This window comes from Manis javanica, chromosome 6 (genome assembly GCF_040802235.1).
Source record: "Manis javanica isolate MJ-LG chromosome 6, MJ_LKY, whole genome shotgun sequence".
NCBI lineage: Eukaryota > Metazoa > Chordata > Mammalia > Pholidota > Manidae > Manis > Manis javanica.
The window spans coordinates 59,133,802-59,149,408 of NC_133161.1; the positions used below are offsets into that span (position 1 = coordinate 59,133,802).

The 15,607-nt window shown below is 34.5% G+C and overlaps 1 protein-coding gene and 1 pseudogene across 2 annotated transcripts in view; both read left to right on the plus strand.

The window, feature by feature from the left end:
• The window catches only part of AGMO (alkylglycerol monooxygenase), a 390,540-nt gene that overhangs the window by 281,479 nt on the left and 93,454 nt on the right, over nt 1-15,607 (plus strand). The window lies entirely within an intron of this gene.
• Nucleotides 5,116-7,874, plus strand: LOC140850088 (large ribosomal subunit protein uL1m pseudogene; annotated as a pseudogene).

A 15,607-nucleotide genomic window follows, 5' to 3' on the forward strand; every position in this document is an offset into this window, starting at 1 on the left:
GATATATCAGAAAAAGTAAAAACAAAAATCAAAGCCCTAAGGGAGCTTACATTCTAGTAGAGAAAGACACTATAGAAATAAGTTAATAAACTTTATAGTATGCTACATGGTGGTCAGTCAGATGGTAAGAGGAATAACAAAGCAAGAAAGTGGAGGAGGCTTTGGGGCATAGAGAAGGAAGGATCGCAAAGGATTCATAGGTCCTCTGTGAATGCTCAGCAAACACCTGAAGGAGGTGAAGAGCAAGCCATACTGTTATTTTAGGGAAGAGGGATACAGGTAGAGGAAAGGATGGGTCCAAGCTAGATAGATGGAAAGGACTGGTGGAAGAAGAGAGGAGGTAATAGGAGAACAGAATCTGTGGAGACTTGTTGGCTAGTATAAGGAACACATGGGAAACTACTGGAAATTTTTGAGCAGAGAAGAAATGTGATTTGACTTAACCTTCAAAAGATCACTCCAAAATTTACTTTTAAAAGGAATATTGATTATTTTGAAGTTAAAATATAGTGAGTTTCCTTTGCCTGTCTACAACCCTCAGTGACTGCTTCTGGGCATCTGGCAAAGTATAATAAGATGATTATTTATTAGCTTCTTCAGCACAAGATTCCTTGCAATTATCCTGGTCCCTTCCTGTCTGAAAGAGTGAAGTTTTCATAATTCACTCCAGCATAGGTAGAGGCTACCCATGTGGGAGGAATCTCTCTTCTCTGCTCTTCAGTCACAGTCCTCTTTCCTTAATTTGCCTGAATTTTTAATAACTTAAGACATCAGCATTTCATTATCTCATGGAAGCATCTCCTCCTTGCTCCCTCTTACTTCCAAAGTATACATACCCCAAAGGTGGATAACCTTCCTATAGTTTCCTGTTGTAATTTATATTTTCTGTATTTATGTGCTCTAAGTTGTCTCTACTCTAATTTTTTTTTTTCTCATTAAACTCCTAAGTTTCGTAACTGGCTTGCCTTCCTAGATAGGCTGCTTCTCTAACTCAGTGGCTGATGCATTGTTGCCACTGATCAAACGGTCCTTGCACCTGAGCTTGTAAGTGCAGCTCAGGAAGACGCCTCAGGCTCAGTCCGGTCGTTTCCTTCATTCTCTCATGTGCTTTTCTTTTTGGTATCCAGGACCAAGTATACTCTTTTCGGTAGCTGATATTCTCCACATCCCAAAGTGTTTTGTCTCCTCTAACTCTAGCCTCAAGCATTTTTCATTTTTTGCTCTTTTTCTACTAATTGCAAATATGAAACAACTATCAAAACTAAGATTTAGAATAATTTTGTCAGAGAAATCAAACATTTCTTCCTTGTCTTGCCAATGGGTTTCAGCCCCGGGCAAGTTCACTATGAATTCATTGTGATCAAAGAAATTGACAGCAAAACGTTCTTTGGGATGAAAGGGTTTATTAACCGCCTTGTTCTCCCGCGGTAGGTCGAGCACTAGTGTTTCTGCGTCCGCGCAGAGCACTGGGCCGAGCTCTCTTTATAGCGCAATAATAGCTTATTACCTAAAGGTGTGGAAGCAGCAGCCCAGCAACAGGCTAGTTACATCAACAGGTGGTTTAAGTTCAGTGAGGATCCTGGCCATAGGAACCCCAACTTCCCCACATTCCTATAAGTTGAGAACAATAAAGTTTAGTTCCAACACATTATAGGTAGTTAACTAGACCAGCTCTTAAGAGGCTTATAGCACAGCATGTGATTCAAATCTCTGCCTCAGCAAAATTGCAAATGCTCTATGTTGTGAATTTTCAAGACTGCTCAAAAACAATTGAAATAATTTACATTAAGATTACAAACGCCAAAATTCTATTTTCTGGAAAGCTGCAGACTTTCCGGTAGTTCATAAAATCTTTCCTATCTTGGTCCTGGGATTATAGTTTTTTAATCTTTTTCGAGATCATACCTGGCAGCCTGACCATTTTAATTATTGATGGCAGGATGTACCTTTTCTTTTTTTCTTCCATGCCTTTTGCACATTAGGAACCCGTCCTCTATGACTGCCCTATTTCCCAGAGAGCTGAGGATGGAACCCCCAACAAAATGGATGGTATCTGTTTGTCCCAAGTAGGCCATTTCTATTTTCAAAGTTGATATACATTTTCTATAGGGAAGATCATAGTGTTTTGTCATTTTCTCATAAGAGAGAAGGCTACTTAATCATTGTAACTACACCTAAAAATATGTATGATCAAGATCAGAAATGAATGTTTTTCATATGCTTAGTGGGTTTAGAAAAAAATAAGGAAAATGGAGCTAGAATTATCTTAAAGAGCATTTTGATAATTGTAGAGAAGCATTTACAGAATAGATAGAATGTTGGAGGCAGGCATGAAAGTAAAGAGGTCTCTGTGTTTTGTATGTTGGAGAATCAGGAAAGAGGACCATCAAGAGAAGTAATGTGTACTTCTAATTAATTTACATTCAGCCAAGCTACTACCATAAAAAAAAAAACATATTTTCCCTCCTTCCCCCTTGCAGATTATACTGCTCATGTCAGCTTCTAAATAATCAAATACGGCCAAATGTAAACATGGTAAGGATTTTGCCATATAGATGCCTGAGCTCCATCTAGTGGGAGAAGGTAACTAGGTTTTTATCATTTTCCTCTACTGCCTCCCCCCTTCCCCCACCCCAGTTTCATTTAACAGAGTTTGCATCTTGAGGACATCATAAATTAAGTCCCATATTCTTTCTAAGAAAAACAGTAATATCCACAGGTAAAAAAATTGTGTCTACCATATTAGTTTGCACCACTCTTAAAGAGCATATTCTATTTTCTCTGCTTTATAAAATTTGGCCTAAAGAGTTATTACAGTGAATATTGATTTATATAGGTTTTTATTTTTATTTTTACTGTCATTTAAAAGGACAAGCACAAATTTCAGAGTAGCCAAGTTGTCATAGGTTATCTAAAGTTCAAATGTTGTATAAAGCAATGATAAAATTTATAAATAAAAAACTAACAATAAATTAATGAAAAAGAATTGGATTAAAAAAGTTAGAATTTGATGAAAAATCTGAGATGGCTAGCGTGAGATGTGAGGTAGTAAAGTACATTAATTTCAGTTTAGGTGTTTTACATTTTTTACTTTTTACTTGGTATTTTAATATTTTGTTATTTTTTTCTATTTTACTCAGTATTTTAATATTTTGTTATTATTTTTTCTATTTTAAATTATTTTTCCTTAAATATATTTTAAAGGTCCCATGTAAATTGGCATTTTCCTGTGTATATACATGACTGTGTTTGTGTATACACAACTGTATATGTATAGAGTATTTTATTCTTTGTCAGATCAGTCCAGATGTGAATTTTGTGAATTCAGATGTGAATTTCTAATATCTTCCCAATAAAAGTACACTACAAATTTAAAACACATTTTAGTCTGGATATAAAGTTTGAACATCACTGCATAAGACCAATTGTATATATCCAGTGTATATTTCTCTAGGAGTGAATTTTTATTTATTAAATACTTTATCTTTTAAGAGAAGCTTTACTTCCACAACAAAATTGTGAAGAAGGTACAGATTACCCTTATATCCTCTGCCCCCACACATGGATAGCCTCCCCCATTATTAACATTTCCCACCAGATTGGCATTTATTATAATTGATGAACCCACATTGACACATAATAATCACCCAAAGGTCATGGTTTACATTAGGGTTCATTCTTGATGTTGTGCACTCTATGGATTGGGACAAATGGATAAAGACATGTATCCACCATTCTAGTATCATACAGAGTATTTTCACTGTTCCAAAAGTCCTCTCTCCTCCCTTTATTCATGCCTTCCCCTGAACTCCTGGCCACCACTGATATTTTTACTATCTCCATAGTTTTTCCTTTTGATGTGTTTCTTGCACACATTTTCTTCCAGTTTATGTCTTACCTTCTCTTTCCCTTGACATTGTCTTTTACAGAGCAGAAGGTCTATTGATAGTAGCCGAGTGTCAAGTTAATGCTACAGGATGATAAGCAAAGTTATTTGATAGAAGCCTTAGCCTAAAGTAGTCTCATTTTACTACATTTATTTTACTGCATCGTTTTGACAATATGTGGTAATATGTACAGTAACTAGTTATATGTGTATTTTTAATACAAAATACAACTTTAAAGAAAGCAACACTTTGGAAAATAAAAATGTCTGCAGGAACCATGAGTTTTAAAGTTGCCTCAGTCAGAGGTAGTGGCAGGAAATACTTTCAGACACTTGTCTTCACTTAAGTGAACTTAAAGCAAAGGAGCACTTATTTGGTGGCATCTCATGTCTGTTATGAAATATCAGCATCTTAAAATAAGTATAAAATTATAATAGCTTCTATCTGTGAGTCTCCAAGTTATTTTGTATCTAAATATTATAAGAGACTGGGAGTGTTTCAGTGTCTGCCTGGATGTTTCAGCATGAAATTGAGGCATATGCATTGTTTGAAGAAACAAACCATAAGGAACAAAAAAGCAAATGTTATAAAATAAAACTGGAAAGATCAATATAATTTGACAATATCTCTCCTACCCTGTCCATATTAAATATTTATATTGTGTACACTGTATTTCTCTTCTCAGTTTTTCTTTTATTCCCCTTGAAGAAAGTAGTGGGTTTTCTCCCATGCTGGGTATGTCCCCCCCACCTGTCTTCCTCCAGTTCTTTATATCAAATAATTAAAAAACAAAACAAGCGAAACATAAACAGAATTAATTTTTCTCTGACAGTTGGAACTTTTTCTTAAGGTAAATTGCCTGTATCTATCTGTAGAGATTATTCAGTGACTAAATTTATCTTATTCTTAATCTATAATATGAATAACAAGATCATCCTGTACTTGTACATTTGCTTATTATCTTTTTATACTGGATATTGAAAATAATTCCTATTATGCCAAAGACTGCACCATTCTTCAAGTATGTTTACTTAAACATTAGGTATGCCTAATTTCTGTCTTTTTATTGTTCTTAATTCCCAAAAGATGATCTTCACAGTTGTGTACTATCCACTGTTTCTTTTATACAGAAAAAAAATCAATATATATTTAAATCAAAACATACCAGTCTTAGTAACTTGTACATTTATTCTCTTTACCCCTTATTGGCCCATTCCCTTCCCACATATTTCTATTTAACAGGCAGGTGAAATTTCCTGTAGTAATTAGAATCTTTTTTTTAAAGCCTAACCTATTTTGCTTCCATTTTCAATAACTTTTTAATTCTAGAGAACACAGTAGGAAAAAAATACATATATTTAATAGACTCCTAATTTTTCACTGTCATAGCCCAAGATTTTGAGCTCTGAAGAGTAGGTCTGGTATAAAGCTTTAAATAGAGAAAAAAGCCAGCTTACTAGCCTATGGAGAATAGTAACAAATTTACCCATATATTTAGAATCTCTTTGAGTTCAAATTACAGAAGAAAAAAAAATAGAAGCAAAATTTCAGGATTTTTTACCTTTCTTATGAAAATTAATGTTGATATTCTTTAGTGGGTATATGTTTTCTAAATGTAGCAATGATGTATGTCTTTTGGAACTGTGTAGATCTTACACTATTAAATGCAAAATTTTAAGCAAATTGTCTTATCCACAACTGTGAACTGTAGAGATAAGAATCCTTTCTTTATAACTTCCCATTGCCTTCTGACACCCTCACCCTCCATCACCACCAAAGAAAACCCTCAAGAGCTCCATCCTTACACTTAGTTAATTTCGGACATATCTGTTGTTTGGAGGTGATGATGTATTTATAAATATTTGCCACCAGCAGATCCTCGCTATTGCTTCATACAAATATATCCCATCCAGAAACCTTTCGTGCCAGATATTTGGAATTTAGTATATTTTTGAGTTTTTAAAAGGTGATGCCATCTATTACCATCCCCATGTACCAGGGAATCGATCTGTGGCAGCCCTCTTAATCCAACAACTAATATTTTGTAGCATTTTTGCTGGCAAAAACAACAACAACATTCTGTAGTAAATTTGCCATAAATTGTCTAAATGAAGAATATAAATAGCACCTGTCAATTCAATTTAGATTCTATGGACAAATTAAATAAGAAAAAAAAGTTGGGTTTCAGAGCTTTTGAATTTCAGAATTTCAGAAAAAGAATTGTAAACTTGTACCAAAGAGTCTTAGAGTTGTCTCCATCACTTTCTCTCTCTCTCTCTGTTTTTTGCCACGACAGGGGCTTGAATGAAGTCAGTGAGTGGATCTGGAGTATGAGTGTTTTTCTTAAGAGAGATATTTCAGACTATTTGCCCTAACATTTAATGTCACTTTAAAAAATATGTCATATAACAATTAAACTTTGTTTTTAAGCCCTAAAAATCCTATCTATATAACACAAATGTAACATATATTTGGAAATTATATTAAACAGTGGTTTCCTTAGCTTGATTTCTTTTATCAGAAAGGGAAAGTTTTCAACAATCTGGAATGGTCAACGTAGCGGTGGTTGTTAGATGCCTTGGTAGAGGTAAAACAAGGGGTTGTCTGTACTTGTAGGGAAGATAGCTCTGGCATAGAATTTCCTTTTGCAGCAGTGCAAGGTGGAGTCACCTAGGCACAGTTATGATGCATCATCATAGTTTCTCCAAGTTGGCTTATCAGGCATCTTTATCCTCGTTCTGGATGCATTCAGTGTCCAACAGACATTTTGCTGCTGCTACAAAGTCTGCAAAGAAAACCAAAAAAGTTACAAAACAGAAGGCATCAGATGAGAATAAAGATGAGATAGAAAAAATAAAATCATATCCCTTTATGAAAGGGGAGCTGAGGGTGATGTCTACTTAAAATGCTCATATAAGGCAGATACATGAAGTGGAGAAAACTATTCAGTTACTAGGAAATTTCAAGTACTGGCCTTTACTAATCCAAAACAAGGTGTTTATATTGATTTAACACCAGATATAGTATTGGGGAAAAAGAAAGAAGTGGAGCCATTTGCCAGTGTTGTTAGTTTTCCATACCCATTCATTTCAGAAATCAGTTAAAGTTGCTCTATTTACAGAGAATGCAGCAGAGATTAAAATCACAGAAGAAAATGGAGCTGCATTTGCAGGAGGATCTAATCTGGTTCAGAAGATTTTGGTGATGAAATTCAATGAGACTTTTATATAGCTGTTCCAAATATAATGCCTGTGCTTAATCCATTAAAGAAGCTGATAAAAAGGTTTCCAAACTTACTAAAAATGCATTGTCCATGACATCCCCAAAATGCTTGAATTATTTAAAATTGGACATGAAATTAAGGTAGATGAAGAATGGGAGAACTTTCTCGAGACCACAGTAGGAACACTAGATAGCTGCCAATCTGCAAGTAGTTATCAGTGTAGTTTGTAAGCACAGACCGCTGAGTTTGGGACCCTTTGTGGTACATGCTTTCCTTTGTTGTTCAACAAGTGAAGGTTTGTTACTGAAGATTGAGCCATTGTTGCCCAAAGAGTAACAGAGAAGCTTTCTAAAAGTGTTACACTGTGAAATTATTGTCAGAGGATTAGGAAAAATGGAGAAAATTATAAAACTGTATAATTGCAGCATTTGGTGTTTTCTTATTTCTAGATCATCATACTTGAAAGTGAGTTTTAATACTGGAAAATCTCACAGTACTTTCAAAAATAAGAAGATAAAATTTTCTCTGTGTCTAAACCTTAAAAAAAAGGGCAAGTTTCTTTTTTTTTTTTTTAATTTGGAAATTTTTTTCAAGCTCATTTATATCCATGCATATATAACCCTCCATGACATCTACCATCTCATTTAATAATGGTTATCAGTTAATTTCCCAATAAAGACAGGGAAAACAAGAATGTTGAGCTACTTTAAAAATCTAACCATTTAAAAAATAAATTCTAAGTTTATATTAATGCTCTTATTTATTATTTTCCAATTGTGAAAATTCAATGTGCATCCTTTAATATATAAATGGAGAGATATTTAAAGTTCTCTTTTCTTAAATAAACTTAATTAGAATATTATAACCAAAATCTCTAATCATTATGGAGCTAAGACATATTAAGCAGCAATCAAGATATTGGAATTTTTATGCAGAGTAGTGATTCTGTTATGGTCCTCTCTGGTTACTTGCTGGATTTCATCTTTGCTTTTCTGCAGCTCCATTAAGATACATTTAGTTTTAGATTTCTTTTTATTTATCCTGCTTAGAAGTCTTTTGGTTTCTTACAATTGTGAATTGATATAATCTATTCAAATACTGCTTCTGCCGCATTCTGACTTTTCATTCTGAAACTCTAATCATATTTGAACACTTTATTATTGTATCTGTCTACACTCCCTTCTGTTCCATTCTCACATCTCTACTCCTGTACCCCACTTCCTGGGTTTCATTCTGGATTATTTTCATTAAGGCTGTATTCTACTGCACTTGTTTCTTGCTTCATGTGTGTCTAAAATGCTCCAAAGCAAGACCACTGAATTATTTATTTTACTTGTAAGTTTCAGTTCTATAATATCTAGATATTTTCTTTCAAATCTTTTATGTAACTTAAACATATGGTGCCCTTACAACTAAAACTTGGCATATATCTCCTTAAAATATTAATATACATAGCTATAGTCTATGTCCAATTATTCTAATGTCTTTGAGTACCTGTAAGTCTGTTCAGTTGTCTATCATTTCTCTTGCTTTTCACTCATGAAGTCTTTTCTCTTATTGTTTCTGGTGATCTTTGACTTTGTGATGGATATTAAGTTTAAGCTTAATTCATAGAAATTAAAGTTTGAGTCCAAAAAAGTATCACTTTCTACCTACCAAAGATAATTTTATATCACCATTGCCATAGTCTTTACAATCCAGACCATCTTAATTCAGCCTTGAGGCATGAGTTTCTACATACATGACTCAAAACCAAGCTTCAGAGCATATAAAGCATGTTTTACTTGGTTTCTAGCCTCAGTCCCAGGATGCATCCCCTTGGGGTCCCAATCTAAACTCAAGGTCACTTTACTCTAGTCACTGTTTTGTAAGATCCACACTTGGATTTTGTTCCCCCAGCTTCTCCCATTTGGTAAATTCTGTGAGGGCGAAAGAGTTCTGAATGTTGAACTCACTTCTCTGGATTTCTGTTCTCTCCCGTTTCATGCTCTGGTAATTCCACACTAGCATTCAGTGATTTCCTTTAAAAAAATCTTTAAAAATTATTTTGTCTCACTGTTTCTAGTAGCATCTTAGGGGGTCTGGTTACCAAGATAGCCATTCTTCCAAGAGGCAATTCCATGGTGGGACATAAGCAATCCACTTTGTGAAGAACCTAAATGAGTAGGAGGAAGTTAGGACAGAACAAGTCTGGTAACAGAAAATGAGGATGAAGAAAAAGACCCACTGAAAGATTTTGGCAATAATCATTCATAGAAATAGGAAGAAAGGGATCATGGAAGGCAAAGGGAGATAGAGATTGCAGAAGATATCATTATTAGTACTATAAGAATGTCCAAATAGGATGAGTGCTAGAAAAAGGTAACTGAACTGGGTAATTAGGAGGCCATTAGAGAATTTAATGTGGGCAGCTTCAAGGTCTGATTTTAGATTTTCAAAGTACTAGTTAAGTAAAAAGCATCTTTATCAACTTCTTTAAGAAGTCAGGTTAAAGGCAAGAAGAGAAAAGGTTTTGAGACAGTGTACAATATAATTCTAAAGGAAAACTAAAGGAACAAAACAGCAGCAGAATCACAGAACCCAAGAATGAACTAATAGTTACCAAAGGGAAAGGGACTGGGGAGGATGGGTGGAAAGGGAGGGACAAGGGCAGGGAAAAAGAAAGGGGGCATTATGATTAGCATGTATAGTGCCAGGGGTATGGGGCGGGCTGTGCAACACAGAGAAGACAAGTAGTGATTTTACAGCATCTTACTACGCTGATGGACAGTGACTGTGAAGGGGTATGTGGGGGAAATTTGGTGAAGGGGGGATCCTAGTAATCACAATGTTCTTCATGTAATTGTAGATTAATGATGCCAAAATTTAAAAAAAGGAATTAAAAAAATATGTATTTTAATTAAATCATATCATGATTAAGTTATGATTGATTTGTTCATGAACAGACCCTATGAATGTTGCATAACAGACAAACCCTAAAATTTATCTTGACAGACATATATAACAAACATTTTTGTTAGGTTCAGAAGACTGATAGTATTTTATCTTTAATATTTTTCTTAATTTCATAGTACTTCCTGTGAACTCAAGGTCATCTTTTGATACTGGTTTGTGAGTGCATCTGAGGCAATCATATCAGGTTTTTGTACATGTGGACTAGGGTTTCAAGATTAGCAAGATATTTTTATGTTTAACCTGATCCAATTGCAAATAATACCATTTTGAGGGACACACCATAATATACCAGGTTCTTTTATCAGTCAAAAGCTAAACTTGGTTACCATGTGTTAGAATAAAACTCACATGAGGAACAATTCTAAGACTTTGTAACTTTTTGATTTATATGTAACAAAGAATTGAAACCTTTCTGAATCCCTTCCAGTAGAAATTATTCAATGGTGCTTTGCATTGAATACTACCATTGCCATTTTCGGTGGTAAATTCTCTTGCTGCTTGCTCTACCAGATTCTTGTATCAAATCACTCCTGACTCTGTTTTTGGAAATGAATGAATGAATGAAAATCTTCTGGGATTTTTTTTTCTTTTAGTAGCTCTAGTAATAACGTGTTATGTTCATTCGAGTCAAGTTCATAAGAGGATTTAACAGGTGTTTAAAATGGTAAGAAAGTTGAGAACCTTAGGAAAGTTCTCCTACTACAAGATGATATTGTGCCCAATAATTTGAGTGGAATTTGAACCTATTTACCTATCCCCACTCCTGATTTAATAAAGAAAATTGGATTACTCCATTATGATTTATTCTAGTCTACATTTATTTTTATGTCCCAGCACTAAATATAAGCATCTGGTTTCATCTAGACATCTGTCAATGGTCAGGTTACCAATGGTTAAATAAACTTTTTACAGTGTCTTGGGATTATGGAAATGACTATTTTTCTGTGTCATAAATTCATACCTTATATATGTTAGATACAGTGCATATCTACAGTTACTATTTTAAAAATCTTAAATGACAAAAATTCAAGTTAGTACTGACCCCCAATATATTGGAATATTTTTCTGATTGGCATAAAATATTGACAGAATTTGCTAAAATGAAAGTCAAAGTTACTATTTTGAGAGTGAGAATCACAAGGAAGATTATTTTAACCCATCAAGAGGAAGACATTTGGAAACCGCAAGTCTTTTTTAAAGTACTTATAGTTTAATAACAACACCACATCTCGATATGCTTGTGCATTTCATTTTCCCTGTGTCCATCCTGGCAGTTATAGAGGGCAAAAAGCTAAACATTCTCTTTATGTGAATAAATTTGGTTTTACTTCCATGAAATTGGAGCACCATTGGCAGAAACTGAATTATACTATCTGCCTACTGCCTAAAATAATCAAATAATTTAAGTGACATATAATTATTAAACTTGTAAAGAGGGCTGATTTATTCAGTCACACAGTAATCTACTTTGAAATAGTTCTTGGTTTTTGTGGGTTTTTTTTGCTCAAAATGACATTGCTAATAAAGTTAAAGAGTAAACATGCACATTTGCCTACAGAAAGCTTTATGATATCTTACAGCAAAAATGTTTACATTATTCAGGTACCCTCTGCCTATTTATCTGATTAATGAAAGTTTTTTTTTAATGGGTTCTGGGAAAGGTGGCAGCCCTCTCAGGCAGTTTGTAGATTCCCCATTCAGCCACGTAAGAATGGACCTTGCACCTACAACCCTTCTTTACCAAGAGATAAAGAGCCCACACAACCTATGCAGGGTTTATCACCTTGAGTTGGGAGTATTTTCCCTTGTTCTACTTAAGCATGTGTGGCAGTGTCTTGCAGGCACACCTCAGCTTTCAGTATTTCAGACTCTGGAGAAGGAAGAGTCTGCTTCCTCTCACAGCAGTATGAGAAGATGTGCTGAATTAGTTGCCCTGCTTACACTGCCAAGACTCACAAACCGTGGGGGAACAGACGCACAGTATTGGGGCTCATCTTCTCTTTGTGAGTAAGAGTGTTGTTCCACCCAGTGCTTGACTGTGTTGTGTTTTCCTTGGCATCTCCTATACTAAGGTGGAATGGGCACAAGTGTTTGGACCTCTATTCCTAGTGGCTGGTATTATGATGATCTTCACTATTTTCCATGGAGTTGGAATTCTCCTCTAGCATGGTTAACCGATGCATAGTGTTTTACTCAACAATATTACTCCTAATGATACCTCTCAAAATTAATGCTTCTTGGAACATCATTTAGAAACTATTTCTCTAGATAACTGAAATTACAGGTATTAGTGAGGTCTTGCATTTTGACACTTATTACACTGCTTAAAATTGTGAAGTTGACCTACAAATAAGAAAATTATGAAAAATTCTGTGATGGTCTTTTTTCCTTTATTTACTCTATGGATGTGGTTGAAGATATTGTTCATTATGGTACTTACAGAGGACCTTAAAAAGGAGATTTTTCCTCTGATCTTAGTGACAGGTGTAGTTATGTTATATTATAAACTCATTTATCTCTTTTATGTATATTGATACCTATTAATTTTTGTAAGTAGGCTTTATTTTCTATTTGTTTTGGTTGCTAAACAGCTTAAAGTAAAATATGCAGCTAGTATTCACATATGTTTGCTTTTCTCTTCATTTTACTTCAATTATACTTTAAAAATTTTGCTACATATATTAGTTTTCTATTGCTACCATAACAAATTACCACGAATTTAGTAGCTTGAAACAACACAGATTTATTTCACAGCTCTGTATGTCAGAAGTCTGGGTTTGCTCAGCCAGTTTTTCACAAGGGCAAAATCAAGGTGTTGGTCTGCTGAGTTCTTATCTGGAGGATCTAGGAAAAATTTACTCCAAGATCATTCATGTTGGCAAAATTCAGAGCCTTGAGGTTGTAGGACTGACATTCCCATTTCCTTGCTGGGTAGGGGCTGCTGTTCTTGCCAAGAGGCCTCCCTGCAGTCCCTGCACTGGGATCCCTACAATTCAAAGTAATAATGTCAAATCCTTCTTATGCTTAGAGTCTCTCTGACTTCCCCTTCTGCCAAATCTTTTTCTTCTCTTTTGCCTCCAGCCAGAGAAATTTCACTGCTTTTAAAAGCTCAGATGGTTAGATTGGGTCCACTTGGGTAATTCAGTGTGATCTTCCAAATTTTAAGTTTATAATAATTAAGATTTCTGCAAAATCCCTTTTGCCTTGTAAGGTAATGTATGCTCAGGTTCCAGGGATTACATTAGGGATCATTACCTGAAGTAATGTACTGTACTCTATAAATTTTTATATATTGTATTTTGACAATCATAAATAAAATGTTAAGAGTGAACCAAGAAGAAATTAGGTTGTGTTCCAGTAAACTGAAAAAAAAGTAAGAACCTCAAATTAATCTACATATGAGGAGCATCTCATTAAATTCTGAAGGCTAAAATTTGATTCAAAGTCCAATATAGTGGTTTTTAGTTTTTTAATTTTAGAGTTAAGTATATAAAAACAACATTTATAAACTTTCAGCATACATATTTACCAGGGTTTTATTCCCTATTTTCCTAAGTTACTGAGCAAAATCAATGTCTGTCTCTGAATTTTATCATTATATCACTATGACATTCTGTTTGTCTTCTCTCCTTTGTGTTTATGAATCAGCTGCTTTATTGCAAAATTTTGTATTTACCTTAAGTCCTTTCACTCTCTAAAATACAGACACATCTGCTAGTAAAAACTGTCCATTTTTTTTAGGAAGCCTAGCTGTTAAGATGAAGGTTTCTTGAGATTTTTTTTTCACAGAAGATAAATCTTGGCCCAAATGTTTACTAGTTTTAGGATATTTGAATACTGTGTAAACTTATTTTCCTGTTTCCTCATTTGTAAATTAATTTAATAGTAGTTACTTCACAGAACTGTGGGTAGTAACTATAAATTTTTTAGCACTATGTCTGAAATATAGTTAATAGAAGTCAGTGAGAGAGAAATTATTTTTAATTAAGATTATTATTATAATGAGTCTAAGAAACATGCCTTTATTGCCATGAAAGAAAGCAAATCATAGAAAGCTTTCTCTGTCCACCTAAAACTTTTTATTTTTAGCCTCATAAGATATTAATCACAGTTACAGTTAATATTTGTATAGACACTTCCATATATTTACAATGTCCTTCTCTGCATTCTTTCTGCATCTCTTACTTTCTATTTCAGATCATTTTTCTTCTGATGAATTTCATTCTTTAGAATTTCCTTCAGTGAGTGTTGGCTGGCAGTGAACTCTCCCAAGTTTTTGTTTGTCTGAAAATATCTTTATTTTACAACTTCATTCTTGAGAAATTCCACTCTTTCCCAGGGTGTGAAATTCTAGTTTGGCAGCCATTTTCTTTCAGCACATTAACGATACATTTTGTTTTCTTCAGGTAAATTCCTAGGAGTGGAATTACTGGGTCAAATGGTATTTCTATTTTTAGATTTTTGAGAAACCTCCATACTGATTTACACAGTAGTTGCACTAATTTGTAGTCCCACCAGCAGTGCAGGAGGGTTCCCCTTTCTCTGCACCCTTGCTTGCATTTCTTGTTTCTTGTCTTTTGGATGTTGGTCATCCTAACTGGTGTGAGGTGATATCTCATTGCAGTTTTAATTTGCATTTCCTCATGATTAGAGATGTGGAGCACCTGTTGGCCATTTTTATTTCTTCTTTGGAGAAGTGTCTGTTCAAATCCTCTATCCTGATTTTGTGATCAGGTTATTTGTTTTCTGGGTGTTGAGGTGTATGAGTCCTTTATATATTTTGGATGTGAACCTTATCAGATGAGTCATTTACAAATATGTTCTCCCATACTGTAGGATGCCTTTTGTTCTGCTGATGGTGTTCTTTGCTGTACAGAAGTTTTTTAGTTCAATGTAGTCCCACATTCATTTTTTAATTTTGTTTCCCATGCCTGAGGAGATGTGTTCAGGAAAAGATTGCTCGTGCTTATATTCAAGAGACCTGAAGAAAACACAATCCATGATTCAAAAAGATATATGCACTCCCATGTTTATTGTTGCACTGTTTGCAATAGCCAGGATATGGAAGCAATCTAAGTGTCTATGAATAGGTGAATGGATAAAGAAGATGTACTTATTCACAATGGAATATTGTTCAGCCAAAAAAAAAGAGAAATCTTGCCATTTGCAACAACATGGATATAACTAGAGGATATTATGCTCAATGAAATAAACCAGGAGAATGACAAATGCCATATGATTTCACTTATTTGTGGAGTATAAAAACAAATCAAAACAGAAGGAACAAAAGAGCATTAAACTCATAGACACTGAGAAGTGACTAGTGGTTATCAAGGGAGAGGGGAGAGTGAGTGGCGTGGCAGGGGAGGGGGACTGTTGATCCACCGTGACATATTTTTGATAATGAAAAATAATTAAAATTAATTAATTAAAAAGCAGTAGAGCACAGAGAAGACAAGTAGTAATTCTATAGCATCTTACTATGCTGATGGACAGTGACTGTAATGGGGTATGTGATGAGGACTTGATAATAGGGGGAGTA